This window comes from Nicotiana tabacum, chromosome 1 (genome assembly GCF_000715075.1).
Source record: "Nicotiana tabacum cultivar K326 chromosome 1, ASM71507v2, whole genome shotgun sequence".
NCBI classification, from domain to species: domain Eukaryota; kingdom Viridiplantae; phylum Streptophyta; class Magnoliopsida; order Solanales; family Solanaceae; genus Nicotiana; species Nicotiana tabacum.
Genome location: NC_134080.1, coordinates 183,630,333 through 183,647,728, shown reverse-complemented (window position 1 = coordinate 183,647,728; position 17,396 = coordinate 183,630,333).

Below are 17,396 nucleotides of genomic sequence, written 5' to 3'. Positions count from 1 at the left end.
TGATGGGAATCGAAGATTAGTAAAGGATCTTGGTAAATCGGAACCTTATAACCTGGTAGTGAGTGTATGCAGACGAAATATCGTCTAAATCTTCAAGGTGAAGCCAATTTCCATCTATTCGATGCCTGAAACTTGCCAAAAATAAGCGACTACTATGTGATACCAAAATCGTGTAAGAAACAACGAGACAGAGCATAAATGAAAAGGGAATTATGGTGTGATTCCATGTTGAGGTCAGAGTTAGACAGAATAAGGGAGGCGACTACTAGGGTTTGAGAGGAGAGGAGAAGAAAGGATTTAGGGGCCGCGGTCTTAGAGAAATTGTAGGGCTTCGGGTGGGTTTGGTTAGTTTAAAGCAGAGGGGTGATTGTAGGTCGTTGATCTTTAGAGATTAACGACTATGATTAGAAGAAACGGAGCAGGTCGTTTTAACGAGTCCCGACCGCGATTGGGAAGGGGGTCATTTGGTTTGGGCCAAAGAAGGTTGGGCTAAGGATTGGAGATCTCTAGGCCAGTGATTTGGGTTTGTTTGGTCTGAAATTAGCCCAAAACTTGGGCTACAAATTAAATACCCGAAATTATTTAAATAAAATAATTAATAAATAATAAAATATTACTTATGAAATAAAATGATTTGAAAATAATAACCTAACATTATAAAAATATAAAAATATTTTTTGGCATGAATAATGTAATGATTGTAATTATGCATGGCATATAGGCAATTGTTGCAAAATTATTTTCATAGCTTAAAAATACCGATATAAAAAAATAAATGAAATAAAAATATTACAAAACATATATGTTGATAAAAATAATAGATTTGGATGATTGTATCATCACAAAATAATTTAAGGGGTAACTAATACATATTTAGGTAGTTTACATGCAAGAAAAAATAAATTTAAAAGCTATAAAAATTATGAAATATTATTGAAATGCTTGTATAACTCATGTAATTAAGATAATGATGGGAAAATGGTATTTTGAAAGTATATATACCATTTGAAAAAATATAACGGTAGAATTGAGTATCAACTGTTGCCCCTCTTAACCCAAAAATTATGAAATAGTTGTCGGGTAAAGAAAATGATGACCAATTTTGTCCGAATTGAGTGAGGACTAATGTGTTTTGAAAAAATGGGGGTCAAACCCTAGTTCTTGAGTTGCCTACATATCCCTGTTGTTACGGGAATCAGGCTGTGTGTAGTTCTGGATCCAATAGTGAACGAAACCGATGAAGTTGTTATAAGAGTGGTCATATGTTTCACAAAAAGGATCTTTTGTGTAGGTTAGTGTCATAAGTAACGGATAATTTCAAGTGGAGCCATGAATGCGGAGTTGAACATTGTGAATAATTGAGGTAAATGTTTGGGTAGTTACGGGACAAGAAGTAATCAATTGCTGATTGCCGGCTACGTTTGATATAATCAAAGGATGCGAATGTTGTGAACGAAAACTGTAGCGAGAATTTCTCCTATTTGTAGAACGGTTACCTCACGAGTTACTAGAAAAACTTAAAACATGAGTCATGCGAATAAATATATGGGGTTTTTGCGTAATTTAAATATGACGCAAATTCCCTTTGGACCACGAGAGTTGTATTTGGACGATGAGGATGATGTCTTTAGACCATGACGTCCTGGGCCATGAAGCGTATGATAAGGGATTCGCAGGCCATGGAATGGTGTCCTCGGGCCATGTGGATGGTGCCTCCGGACTATGACGCCTTCGAATAGTGGTATGATTATTTGAGGGATCCTCAGGCCATGGAACAGTGTCTTCATGCTATGAGGATGATGCCCTACACTATGATGCCTTCGGACAATGTGGAGATGTTTTAGCCCATGAAGTGCAAATATGTGGTGATATCGATCGTTTGATAGAGGAAATAGGTAATGCTTAGTCATATTCGAGAACGAGACAAGACAAGGCTTAGTTTTGTATGAGATGAGGGTAGTGCTTAGCTCGGTGCAAAGAGTGGAGACAATACTTAGTCTCATGCAAGGAAAGGCAATTCCTAGCCTTATGCAATAATGGAGGTAATGCTTAGCCTCGTGCAAAGAACGGAGACAGTGCTTAGTGTCATGCAAGGAAAGGAAGCTCTTAGACTTATGCGATAATGGAGACAATGCTCAGTCTCATGCAAGGAAAGGCAGTTCTTAGCCTTATGAAATAATGGAGATAGTGCTTAGTCTCATGCAAATAATGGATACAATGCTTAGTCTCATGCCAGGAAAGGCAGTGCTTAGCCTTATGCAGTGTGGAGTAGGTGCTTAGACTCATGCAAATAATAGAGACAGTGCTTAGTCTCATGATAAGAATGGAGACAATGCTTAGTCTCATGCTAGGAAAGGCAGGGCTTAGCCTTATGCAGTTTTGAGGCAGTGCTTAGCCTCATGCAAAGAATGGAAACATATTTTTGTATTATGCAAGGAAAGGCAATGCTCAACCTTATGCAGTGTGGAGGTAGTGCTTAGTCTTATACAATAATGGAGACAGTGCTTAGTCTCAATCAAGGAAAGGTAGTGCTTAGCCTTATACAGGGAGTAGAGACAATGTTTAGTATTATGCAAAGGAAGGCAGTGCTTAGCCTTATATAATAAGGGCAGTGCTTAGCCCTATAGAAGAATTGTAATGACTAAATACGAGAGAATAAATCATTTCTTAGATTTTTGTGTTTGTGATTGGCGACCTTTGTCAGTGTGAGGATAGTATGTATTTGTGGACATTCCTATTATGTTCATTTTTCCTACATTCAAAGCAAAACTATGAGTTTTGCGGGGGAAAGTTTGGTTCGTGCTCCCGATTCCTTGCTTTGCCTTTGATTTTGTCTGGAGGCACTGCTTGAGTCACCCCAGATAAAGTCTGGCTGCTATACAAAAAAAATTTTGAAAACATGCATTTGATAAATTGTTAATAAAAATGTAGTTGTTTGAAATATGTGATACTTCATGAAAGAAAATAATTTGTTGAATTGATGACTGTGACACACTTTTGAGACATTGCAATCTCCTTAACTCGGAATTTGGAGGATCCTCCTCACAATGCTACCCCGGTTTAAATGCGTACTTCTGGCGATACATCTATAGGCGGTTCCAAACATGATGAGATTGGGTAAACTCGAGTACTTGCACCAGTTTTTGACCATATGGGGAATGAATATTTTTTTATGATATGACCGAAACCCATAGGGCTTCCTATGTATCCCCTGTTAAATGAGAATCAAGTCAAGCGTAGTTCAGTTACATCAAATAGAAATTGCAAACATAATCTTAAACATAGTATCCCTTGACTGCATCCGAATTGATAGGTTTTAGCCAAATATCTCCATTTATTTCTCAAAGTATAAGTGCTCCTCCTGTTAATACTCGGTGAACCATGTAAGAGCCTTTCCAATTGGGTGAGAATTCCCCTTTGCTCCATCCTGATATGGGAAGATCCGTTTTAGTACCAATTGCCCTAGTGTGAATTGCCTTGACCTAACCTTTTTGTTGAAAGCTCTTGCCATTCTATTCTTCTAGAGTTGGTCGTAACACACTACATTCATTCTTTTTTCAATCAATGAGAGCTAGTTTTTCGTACCGGCTCCATGCCCATTTAGCGTCACTGAGCTTGGCTTCTTGTATGATTCTTAAGGAAGGGATTTCCACTTTGGTGGGAATAACATCTTCAGTATTGTAAACCAGTAGATAGGGAGTTCCCCCAGTTAATGAATAAATTGTGGTTCTGTACCCAAGAAAATCAAATGATGCCTGTAAGGCCCCGTAAATATTTTCCTAAAAACCTAGATTCCATGATGCCAAAGTAGGCGTAGAGGTTAATAGTAGTAGAAATTCTTTGCGACAAGCTTACAAGATGGGGTTCAGACATTTTGGATTGAACAATACGCTATGGAGTTGAAGGAAATATTTTTGAAGAAGTAGGCATTTCTGTGACCCATTATGCGGCCACATAATCGCTCTACGAGCCACTGAATGGCCAATTTTAATGTTAGTTTTGTGACAAATTATGCAACCGCATAACCATTTCACGGGCTGCCATTTGTTCACATAATCATCCTTGTATTTTTATGGAGGGAGGTTCTACGGTATATTGAGAGACCGTAGAATAGGTCTGCGGGCTGTATAATGATCGTAGAGTGAAGTAGTCTAGCCCAGTTCCCAGGGCCACCTTTCGCGGTCATTTCGTGGGCTGCATAATCATTATGCGATCGCATATGCGACTCTAGAACCTATTTTTGAGCTTCATATTTGGGGTTTTTAAACACGACCCTATTCCATTAAAACACCCACTGTAGACCATTTTGAGCCTATTTTCTAATATATTTAGAGTGAGAAAGAGAGTCATAGAGGGAGAAAGTGTTATTTATCAAAAATTTCTCTTCAATTCTTGCTTAAACCTTGGAGATTATCAAGGGAGGCACTTAGGTAATCTTCCTAAGAGGTTAGGTTCTATCGTCCAATCTCCTAGTTTCAAAATGTATTTAAAATGGGCCATTACTAAGGTAATTCATGGGGATGGGCGTGTTTACCTTCCATGCATGTATTCTTAAGGTATGTTGGGAGGGTGTGAGTTAAGGATGGAAAATAATGGGGTGTGGGTTGGTGATGTTTTTTATAAAAATGTCCATGAAACTTTGATACACACATAGTGTTTGATAAAATGCTCAAGTGAGCTAGAATCATGATCACTTTCTTAATTTTTGATTCTATTTTTCTATATTATTAAAATAGATTGACGTTGCTAATATTTCGGAACATCTTAAAGTTTAAGAGAGCTCAATTGAGGTATGTACGGCTAAACCCCCTTCTTCTTAGAATCGAGACCCCCGGTGTTCGTGTAGTTGGTGTAAGTCCCAAATTGATCATACTAGAATTGACTATCCCTAATTTGTTGTGTTGAATGATATATGTTCAATAATTATTCTAAATGCTTATCATGTCATCTTGTCCTTTTGAGGATGTGTTTAAAGATGTGGAATATGTGTTAAGAAAGGTTAAGATTTCATGTCAAAAATCGAATAAAGGTTATTATGCCAATTTGTATGAAAAGCATCTTTGGGCTTAGTATTTTCCATGCTTTTCCCTTATGTGTACAAATTCCTTACATGATAGGCCTTATTGTTACTGATGATAATGTTATTTGAATATGTAAAAAGGGAAAGTTGTATTGTGAAATACGGCCAAGTGCCAAGAATGACTTAATAAATGAAGCCACTCGTGCCAATTTATTGAAAGATGAAAAAGAAATATGAACTGAGATGATTGATTGAAAGGTTGATGTCTCAAATGAGATGGCCTAGCCGATCAGGCTTGATCGGATGCCATGCCGTACACATGGTGGTAAGTGTTCTGGAAATGGTAATCAAAATTGTGGATATGGTTGATGTCTCGAATAAGATTACCTAGTCGATCGGGTCGAGATCGGACTCTATGTAAGAACGCGGTGGTATTGTGGATTGTGGCATATCGGCACTAACGATCACCCAACCTAATAAGATGGAAATTGAATTGAGAACTTATGTGATCCTTACTTGATGTTTTAGTATTGATTGAAGCTCTTGTTGAACTCATGACTATTTCCCCCTTGTATTATTGTTCATTCTATTGAGATGGTATTTTAGCTTTAAATACTAGTAGTAGTCGACAGTACTAACATCCCTTTTGCCGGGGGCGCTGCTTCCTTAAATGGATGCAGACGGTTCTATAGCCGACAGTGCTGATCGCAGTTAGTGGTGCATCCTCTTCCCAGTGGAGTCAATGAGCCCCATTTCATCCTGGGGTCATGTACTGTATCTTTTGTTCATATTTTTACCATGTTTTGAGGTATTGCTGGGGCCTTGTTTCCGGCATTGTCATAACTCTCTTTTGTATCTTTAGAGGCTCCGTAGACACTATTGTGTTGTATATGGGTGTTAGAAACGCCAAAAGATTATGTTATGTTTAGACTCTTGTTCCACTCAATCATAAGAACGTGTATGTATTTTAAAACATAACAATTGTGTAAGTAATGAAATGATTTAATAATGTATATATGATCTTCCTATTGTCTAATTAATGAAAACATGCCCTCTCTTGTCATAAGTGACTTGGGTAGAAAGTGTCTAACATGCTTACTTGACTGGGTCCACTCGGTTGAGTGCCAGTTACACTCCCCAAGGTTGGGGCATTACAGTGCCATTGTTTGTAGTTGTCTACCATTTTCTTCAATATCTTGTCGAAGTTCTTGTTGACGGCTTCTACGGCTCCACTCATTTGCGGCCTGTATGCTGTATAATTCCAATACTTGATCTTGAATGTTTCACACATGGCTTTCATCAGATCACTATTGAGATTGGTGGCATTGTCAGTAATAATTGACTCAGGTACTCCAAATCGACAAACAATGCGGTCCTGGACAAAATCTGCTACGACCTTCTAAGTTACAAACTTATAAGATGTGGCTTCAACCCATTTTGTGAAGTAATCTATAGTCACTGAAATCAACATGTGTCCGTTTGAAGCAGCGGGTTCAATTGGTCCGATGAAATCCATACCCAAGCGGAGAAGGGCCAGGGCGAACTCATTGCATTAAGTTTGTTGGGCGTTACTCGTATCATATCGGCATGTATCTGGAATTGGTGACACTTTTGAACATATTTGATGTAGTCTGTTTCCATAGTCATCCAGAAATATCCTGCTCTTAATACCTTCTCTTCCAGAACGAAACCATTCATATAGGGTCCGCAAGTTCCGGCATGTATTTCCTTGAGAAATCTAGACGTCTTCTTGGCACCGACACATCGCAACAATCAAAAATCAGGGGTCCTTTTATACATAATTCCTCCGCTTCAAAAGAAATAGTTGGCCAATCTTTGAAGCGTGTGCTTCTGAGCATGTGTAGCGTGCTCTGGATATTCTCCCTTTTCCAAGTATTCTTTGATGTCGTGGAACTATGGATTTTTGTCATTCTTCAACATGAGCACAATACGCTGACTGCTTATTAATTCCTATTCTGATAGGATCGATGAAATTCTTGTTTGGATGTTGTATCATGGAAGACAAGGTGGCTAACACATCAGCAAACTCATTCTGAATCCTTGGAACATGTTTGAACTCTATCTTTGTGGACCTCTTGATCAACTCTTGTACACAATGCAAGTATGGCAATATTTTGGTGTTATTAGTATCCTACTCTCCTAGAACCTGGTGCACCAATAGATCAGAATCTCCAGTTACCAGCAACTCCTGAATGCTTATGTCGATGGCAAACCTGAGTCCCAAGATTCAGGCCTCATATTCTTCCATATTGTTGGTGCATAAGAACCTGAGTTTTGCAATTACCAGGTAATACTGACCGATTTATGATACTAAGAAAGCTCCAATACCCACTCCTTTGAAGTTTGCTGCTCCATCGAAGAACATCTTCTAACCATCATATGCTTCGGTAGTATCTTCTCCTACAAATGACACCTCTTTGTCGGGACAACACATTTTCAATGGTTTATATTCTTCATCTATGTGATTTTCTGCAGGGTGATCTGCCAATGCTTGCCCTTTAAATACCTTTTGATTTACATAGATTATATCGAACTCACTCAGAAATATCCTCCACTTTGCTAACATACCCGTAGGCATGGGTTTCTGAAAGATGTATATTATCGGATTCATTCTTGATATGAGATATGAAGTGTATTCACAAAAATAATGTCTGAACTTCTAGGCTATCCACGTCAAAGCACAGCAGGTGCATTCCAACAAAGAGTAGCGGGCTTTATAATGCGTGAACTTCTTGCTCAGACAATATATCGCCTGCTCCTTCCTTATAATTTCATCATGTTGTCCTAGAAGGCAACCAAAGGCCACATCCAACACAAACAAGTAAGCAGCAGGGGTCTTCCTGGTTCTTGGGGACTAACACGGGCGGTTTAGATAAATACTCTTTGATTTTGTCGAATACTTTCTGGCATTTTTCAGTCCAGCTTGCTGTAACATCTTTCCTCGGCATTTTAATGATTGGCTCACATATTACCCTTTATTATGCTATAGAACGACTGATATAATTGAGGCTTCTTAAAAAAATCATCAAATCTTGCTTATTCTTTGGTGACGACAATTACTGGATAGCTTTGATTTTTGACCGGTCTAACTCAATACCTTGGCGGCTAACGATGAAACCTAACAACTTTCCAGTAGGGACTCCGAAGGCACATTTTGCATGATTCAACTTCAACTTGTATTTTCGACGCCCGTCGAAAAATTCTTCAGGTCTACTATGTGATTCGAAGTCCTTTAGATTTGATGATGACATCATCCACGTACACCACTCTTTCCTTGTGTATCATGTTGTGGAAGACAGTTATCATGGCCCTCATGTAGGTGGCCCCAGCATTATTCAAACCAAACGGCATCATTTTGTAACAATAACCCCCCCCCCCTCCCACCCCTATGGCGTGATAAAGGTTGTCTTTCCAGACTTTTATAAATTATGAAGCTTTGTAGTAAGGTAGATTGTAGAGTGGGGCATTCCTGCCTACCTTGAGGGATTTTTAGAATTGCTTGTAAATACTTCCTTTTTCCTGGTATATAAAATCTCTAAATACAAAAAATAAAAAAAGGCGATGGTGCTTAGAAAATTTAAAGAACTTGAAATAAGTATATTTAAAGGGCTATTTTAAACCTACCCCAAATATCATTATAACTTGTGTAGTACTCCGTCCATTTCAATTTATGAAAACTTATTGACTGGGAATGGAGTTGAAGAAAAGAGAGAAGACTTTTAAACTTGTGCTGTAAAATGAGACACATATATTTTGTGTGGTTATAAATCATTTCTTAAAGATAAATTATTTCCAAATAGGGAAAGGAAACATTCTTTTTTGCACGGACTAAAAAAGAAATTAAAAATATATATTTGGCAACACTAAGAATGGCCCAAATGTCCATAATGGAGGTATTACGGTAACTTCGCACGACTTTTGAGGTCATAATGGATATTTGTGCATTTTTGTTCTCCAAATATACCCTTTAGGAGATTTTTTTAGTATATTTTTTTCAAACAATTCTCTCTCTCACTAGTTTATGCTTGGGGTAGTAGTCAATCAATTTGTGTATGTTAAACAACGACAAATCATCCTCCTCAGGACTTGCTCTGTTTAGATCTCTATAATCGACATATACTCTAACTTTCCCATCTTTCTTTTGAACCGACACAATGTTGGCTAATCAAGTCGGGTATTTGACAACTCGGAGAACCTTGGCTTTGATTTGCTTGGTGAATTCCTTTTTTATCTTCAAACTCATATCTGGCTTGAACTTTCTAGGCTTCTGCTTTACCGGTGGACACATGGGATTGGTGGGTAGCTTGTGAGCTATTATGGATGTGCTTAACCCATTCATATCGTCGTTGGACACTAATAAGATATCATCATACTCCCTTAGAACTTGATATACACTTGTTTCTTTGACGGTGATAGATGAATACTTATACGAGTTTCTTGGCAATTTCGGAATCCCCTAAATTAACGGCTTTCCGTTTCCACCAAAATTAGACTTTTGTTTGTTTTCAAATTTCTCTACTTCTTTAATGATTTCCTCAAGTATTATATCATCTTCTAGATCTTCTGAATCATTGCCCTTATATTGTGTTGTCTCATTACATGGCATAGCCGTAGGTTCATCAGGATATGTAATAACTATGCTGAAAAGAATGTAGAAAGATAATAATAAATATGAAAAGCAATAATGCATTAAAACTTTAAAATTTCAACAAGTACAACTTGATAACTCGAGTAATTATTTTAAAACAAAATACTCGAAATGTCTTAAATTCTCAAAACAATTTGAAAAATAAGTCATGTAGATTTGTCGGGATACCCAGGATCTCGGCGAGCCCGGGATGATGTAGTGGTCTAGTTCTTGATAATAGCTCATTCTTCCATTGTTTGAATGGTAAGATCCTCCTCCTCCTCAACAATTGCACTGCAGTTTATGTCTTTTTCATCTAGAAATAGCTTCCTCATTCCAGCCAAAATCTCATCTTCTTCAGATCCCTACATCATGTCAGCCTGATGGAATGACTGGTGCATAGGTGGTATGGGTTGTTCCAGCGGATAAAGGGGCATGCCATGGCAGTGTCCAATCCTAATATTCTTGCCATGTATATTCATATTCGAGTCCAAAGGTCATGCCACTGCCCCAACTGTATGTATCCATGGTCGTCCGAACAATATATTGTAAGTGGCAGACATATCTAGCACTTGGAACTCAGTATCAAACCAAATCGGACCCATCTGTAAAACGAGGTTTATTTCTCCGATAGTGTCTCTCTAAGATTTATCAAATGCCTTTATGTTCATTCTTCCCTTTTGTATCTCGTGCAGGCCTTTACCTAATCTCATTAGAGTAGTTAGTGGACATATGTTCAGACTAGAGCCTCCATCTATTAAGACCCTGGTGATGAACTTGTCCTCGAATTGCACTGTGATCTGCATCGCCCTATTGTGACTTAGTCCTTCTGGTGGTAACTCATCTTCGTGGAAAGTAATTTTGCGGCTCTCCAATACTTGTTCGACTATGTTAGCCATATCTCCACTGGTGATGTCGGAGGGTACATAAGCTTCACTTAACACCTTTATCAAATCATTCTTGTGCGCGTCTGAGTTTTATAACAGTGATAAGATGGATATATGAGCAGAGTATTGTTCAGGTGGTAAACAAGAGATCATTCCTTTGCTTGTATGTTCCTCCAAAGATCATCAGTGCCATTCTCAACAACAGGCAACTTAGGTGCAACTTCCTTGCTTGTTCCTCCCATATTCTCAAAAGTGTAAACTCTACCAGTTCTTGTTTCCCGAACATAATCCCAAAGGACATCATCAGACTTGTAAGATGGTGTGGGAGCTACCATTACAGTGAAGGGTGTAGCTACCTCTACTTCAAATGGCACGTAGGTTTGGACCAAAAATGGCGTGAGGGTGATCGGAGATATTTTAGGAGTGTCGCCCCCCCCCCCCCCCGAATGAGTCTGATGGACCCTTCATGATCCCACTCCTCATCAATTTCTATCACATTCACGCCCTCACATCTGTGATCTTGAAGAGGGTTGTTGAGAGAATTTAGTGCAACATACTTTGCTTGTATAACCTTAGTGTTGATCAACGGCTTAATCTTGTCATTCAATGTGCGACATTCCTCAATGATATGACCTTTCATGCCTGAATGATAAGCACATATTTTGTTGGGTTGATCCATTGGGAAGGATTTTCCACAGAAACAGCAGGAATAGGGGTGACATAACCGGAAGCCTTCAGTCTCTCATACAGTTGGGCTATGGGTTCAACAATTGGGGTGTATTATCTAGGAGGTCTGCGGTCGAAACTTTGACGTGGATTTGGGTACTTTTGGCGCGCGGGTGGAGATGAATGGTAATATGTAGGTTGAGCATTGTAGGTATAGTAGGTAGCGGCAGGGTATTGTTATTTTGGGGATGAGGGTTGATTTGTGGATGGGGTGTTTGGTATGTGAGGGGAAACTTAGAGCCATGGGCTACCATCATATCACCTACGTGTTTCTTCTTTGAAATACCTCCTTATTGCAAAGCTTTAATCGTGGCCTGCAGCGCCACAAAATTAGTTATCATCCCACTCTTCATTCCTTATTCTATTCTTTCCCTTAACTTGATGATGTCTGAGAACTTGTGATTTTCGATGACCATCAATCGTTCATAATATTTGGATCTTGTGCTCTAACAAAGAACTTAATCATTTGTTATTCTTCAAATGCTGACCTTACCTTTGCGGCCTATGATCTCAAATGAGTAGCATACTCGTGGAAGATTTCTGTCGACTTTTTCTTAAGGTTTTGAATTTAGAAAACGTCTGGCGCATTTTCTGTGTTGAACCGGAATCTATCCATGAATTCTGATGCCATACTCACCCAATTAACCCACTTCTTTGGGTTTTTGCTGATATAATAAAGCAAAGCATCTCCTATAAGGCTTCAAATGAACAGTTTCATGTGGATTTGTTCATTCTTACCCACTCCTACAAGCTTGTCACAGTATGTTCTTAGATGCACCTTCTAATAACCAGTACCATCGAACATTTTGAACTTAGAAGGTTTGTAACCCTCCGGAAATTTAGCATCCGACTAAATACACATGTCTTCAAAGTTTAGACCTTCAACGTCTTTCCCATCTTGAACACTCTAGACTCATCTTGTGAGCTTCTTGAGTTCCTCTACCATGTTTCAATGAGCAGATCCTTCTCAGTTGGTTCGGTTATTTATAGGGTTTGCTGCGGGGTATGGGGTAAGGTATCTACAAATATTGGATTGTTTAGATGAGTTCGTGGATCTTTGGTATATGGGTGGTCCTTGGTTAAGTTTTGGGGATCAGGATTAGGTTGTGGTTTATTTTGGGGAGTGTGATAAGTAGTATTTTATCAGGTATTGAGTTGGATGATAGTGGTGTTGTTAAGGGGTTTGCACAGATGGCGGGTTAAGGTTCTAGGGAGGTGCGGGATTATGATACTGGTGTTGTGTGGGAGGATCCAGAACTATGGGTGGTGGATTATAATTTTGTGTATTTTGTGGTGGTGTTTGGTTCTGGGTAGTCGGAATTTGCTGGTTGATGGCAGGACCATTATGAGTAAGGGAAAGGTTTGCCAGATTTCGGACCTGCTCAAGCGCGCACTGTAATTCCAGGATTTTCTACTCCAATCGTAAGACCAACTCATTTTACCGTGGAGTACTTCTGCCATATGAAGTTTCAACATTTTCCACCAAAGCGGCATGGTTTTCTTGATACCACTTAAATCATCCATTTTCCCTTTGCCATTGCTTTTGATTTTCAGGTCACTAGGTGGAGGAGGAGGTGCAGGACCTCTGGATTTAGTGTGGTATCTTGATGATGCCAGTATGCACAAACCAACCTTTAGGAATGTGGAATAATCAATAAGTAAAGAAAAGCAAAATTTAACCAAGTTAGTAAGGTGGAATAAAAGAGTATTCGCAATATTTAAACATGTTTCACAAAGTCATGCAATCATTCGCGTCTTAATTCTGGGACCTCATTGTGCCTGAGGTAGGCCTAAGCGATACATAGACTTGGAAAATTGGTGCCAACGTTTGCTTCATTTCATTAATGCGAAAATGAGCCAAAATAATCTTTTACTAAATTGGCAATAATATAATAAAGTTACGAATGGCATTTAGTATTATTACATTGAAATCTAATCTAAGCTACAAAGTAGTAAAGAATATCATCCCCTAATCTACTGGGTCCCTGAAGGATCTTCTCTATGCTTGGCTCTTTTGACCCCATAAATCAGGTTTCCCAAATCGCGCATATCCAACAGTAAGTAATCTTTTTCCAAATTTCCTCCTTCATCGTCGTCCATGCCTTGACAATCCGGGAGTCTCTTTATCATCTTCCCTTCTAGCTCCATCAGTCCTTGTTCCAAGTATTCCAATCATTCTGTTGGCTTGGTTGCAATTTCTTCCATTCCTTTATCACCTCCATGTTCACTTTGTGCTCTTCAGATGTTTAGCTTCGGACTCGAACACCCTTTTGTGCAGCCTCTTATACTTTACTTGTGCCTTAGCCACTTCATCTATGATCACATCCATTAGATTGACTCCTGGCTTGACGTCCCCCACCACATCGTCTTCCAGCCATGACAGATAGTAATACATATGAGCGGCATGATACCTGCCTGGCTCAATAGTTTCTCCTTCCAAAATGATCTTTTGGTTCCACATGTGTTGCGCTTCGAACATGAATAGAATGACATCTCCCTTACAATCTGCATTGTACTGGACCATATTTAAAACCCAATGTATGACTTGTTTCTTCTAGCTTGTCTCATTACCCTTATAGGAGCGTAAGGGTAGATGCCTGATGATGAACTTACTTATAGGAGCGCAACCCGATTAGCACCAAATGTGTAGTCCCCCTTGACCTGATGATGAACTTACTATTGGTAAACCATTCCAACATCCAAAGTACATGCTCGTCTATCAGATTGCTGAAGAAACTCACCCAACCTACAACATTTCTAGGCTTTGCAAACTTGTTTGGAATAAACCTCTTTCTTTGGGTGACGGTTGGTTATGTAGTCATTTAGTGGCCTTCGTAGAAGGTCTTGACGGTACTCCCCTCTCTGAAAGTGTTCCAGCAGCCAGACTTTTAGCAATAAATTACAACCCTCAAAGTATTTGAATCCCTGCTTGTACTGATCTAGAGCGCGGTACATCTCAGCTAAGATCATGTGGATGATAGTGTAAGTTTGTCCCTCGATGCCATCCATTAAGGTCCTGGCGACCATGGCTAAGAGACTATGAATCCATCCTCCTTTCATTAGAAATATCAACAACCTTAAAAAGCAGATGACAAACACATAAACCCGGCGTTGCAATCATCCCAAGGAAGAAATGGATAGTTCATCATGGTGAAGATGATATGACTTGATATGCCCATAACGCTTGTAAAGAAACTCAAAAGGGATGTATGATTTATTTAGCCAGATCAATTTTTCATTCTTCTTAAAACCCAACATTTTTAGGAAACTATGAGGAGTGCGATTCTCTAGTACCAGTAATCTTAGACTATCCTATGGAAACTTGGTGAAACCTCCTATTTCTTCTAGAAGATGAGTCATTTCTAAATTTCCAAATCAGAAAACAACTCTTTTCTTATCCCAGAACATGGTGGCAGCCTCGATTAACTCCCTATTTGGTCGAATGTTCATCAAAGATGGAAGGTCACCAAGTACTCTCCTCACATGATTTTTGTCACAAGGTACGAGGTCTTTTCACCAATCAAGAAGCAAAAGTGGGATGTCTTGGACCATACCAAACCTGGGGATTTCGTGCTTCATTTTCTGCAAACAAACAAAGGTTAGCCTTTTTCCCCTCCAGATTTGACTAGTTACTCAATAATAATCAACACGTTGGCACATTTTCTCCAAGTAATGCACATAATATGATAGTGTCCATTGGGATTATGGAAATCCCAACAGACTTTGGACGAGGTTCATCTTAGCGGGTTGTTACGTTAACAACGCTTCAACCCGTACTAGGTTTAGGATGATGCTTGTACATTTCAAATTGGAGTAGGGTATCTAGAAGGGTCTGTACTCCCAAATGGACAACTTGATAGGGAAAGGTACGGGACCATCGACTGCACCGCTGATCGAGTAGTCTACAGCAAATAAGCCTTTTCGATTTAAAAAGGGGTCATTTTGGGAAAGTGCGGACACTCATCAAGTGTCTCTATGTTGTTAATCGGCACGAGTTGAGTATGTTATGGAGCATGCTTTAAGCAGGCTTTAGGCAGAAATAATAACAAATTGTCAAGTATTTGCAAGATAAAAGTATGTAAAAGCAGTAAATAAAATAGCAAAAGTAAACATGAAAATAAGAGAAAGGAAAAGAAAGACAAAAGAAAGAAGTCAGTGTAGCTCATGAAAATGTGCGAGAACGTAATGAAGCGGATAGGGAAAGAGGGATGGAGAGTCATAATATAGCAGTTTTAGACAAGATGAAAGAGATGCAGAGCGGTCATACATGTCATAGCAAAGGAGAATAAGGGAAAGAATGTGCATGTCATAGCAATTTAATACAAATAGGGGTGAATAAGGAAAGGGGTGTGCATGTAATACTAGTTTGAACAAATAAATAATAATAAGCGAAAGTAATCCTCATAAGTCAAGTTCATTATGGTAAAAGCCTAAGTATATCCCCAGTAGAGTCGCAATGCCATCGCACCCCGTTTTTTCGCGAAAGCGGGTTTTGACGCGTGACAACTCTTTTAAATGGGTATTAAAAGAGAAGAGTCGACATCTAATGATTTTAAGGTGCGTTTGGGCACCTATTTGCAAGTAACTCTGTTTGACTAGTCTATGTCACCAAAGATTGGGTAAGGGCTCAAATTACCTCAAAGAGAATGTGTTAGGCACTCTTCGAGGTCCACAACTATGGGTCCCCGCCAAACTTTAAACTATCTGAATTATGTAATTAGGCTAGGTGATCAAATAAATACAGGAAAATTTAGAAGTCGAAGAGTATTATTAAAATATTTGAGAATCGGTACAAATCTAAATGACCACAAGGATACAACTACATTGATCTACGTTAAATGACTACGTAAAAGTAACAAGTATATAAATAAAAAGGCAGGGGTCCTAAGTGTTTTAGCCTAAAGGATTACCCCGTGCAACATAAATAATACTTCGCAACTCTCTTAAGGTAGGGGGTTGCTCATATAATTCAGCGAGCATAGACTATCATCTCCTGCTACCCAATTACTATGTTGAAGTTGTTTACTTAAAGGCACTCTAATACAATTCTAAATCGTAACCTATGCATGCACTACCCGTCCCATGCATATGGTCCATGAGGCTTTGGACCTCTATTTGGGTGGTTCTAGACTTCACTTAGGAGGCCTAAAAATGAGAAAACTAGTTCAAATTCAAAACATATAGGACTACACATAAATGCAAGAAAGGGTTCAAGTTAACCTCCACACATAAACAACAAATTGCACGCGGGCAGATTCAGCAATATATAGTTTTCAAGATCAAGACTTAAAGTCCTATAGGCATGATTCCTATGTGATTCTGGATTTCCACCAGCGTTGCAACTTTAGGCTAACGAATTTGCAGATTAAAGTCATTACAAACCTATAGGAATGATCTCTAATTATCTGCGTAATGAGGCAGTGCAACGATCCTAGAACTCTGAATTACCAGCGTTGATTTTATAGAAAAGTTTCTTAGTCAGGTGCCAATGTCCTATAGGCAAGATTTGTAGTAGTTGACAATTGAAATTGATTTTATATACTTTGTCCTATAGGCATATCTTCTAAGTGTAGCAATGCGACGAAGTGACAAAGTTATTGATTAGTTGATTGAGATCCTATAGTCATGATGTATAAAGGAGCAGCATGCTAAGAGCAATAGAAGCAGCTGAATGATTAATTAATTGAAGACTTATTGACATGGTATCTAGGTAGATATTAGCAAAACATGTGTTATTATATCCTATAGGCATGTTATCTAGAAGCGTTTAGTAGGACACATGGAAAGAAATACAACAATTACTGGAGCCAACATGTTTTGATAAGTTACATGAAGTTTGTGCGTGATTCCTATAGGCATGCTTCCTATAAGTGTACAACACACTAAACCAAATAACAATAAGGCATGCCAAACGAAATAGCAAATAGAACACATAGACCCTATAGTCATGTTTTCTACCCTTTTATGCAAGCATTAGTATACCCAAGCCCCCTTTTTATTAATCTCCCATCGTTTGGATACAAATTATTACATACCCAATGATAAAAGAAGAAACAAACTCAAATATTATAGAATCAAGATGACTACAGGCCCAAGAAATAGAGCAGACCCAAGA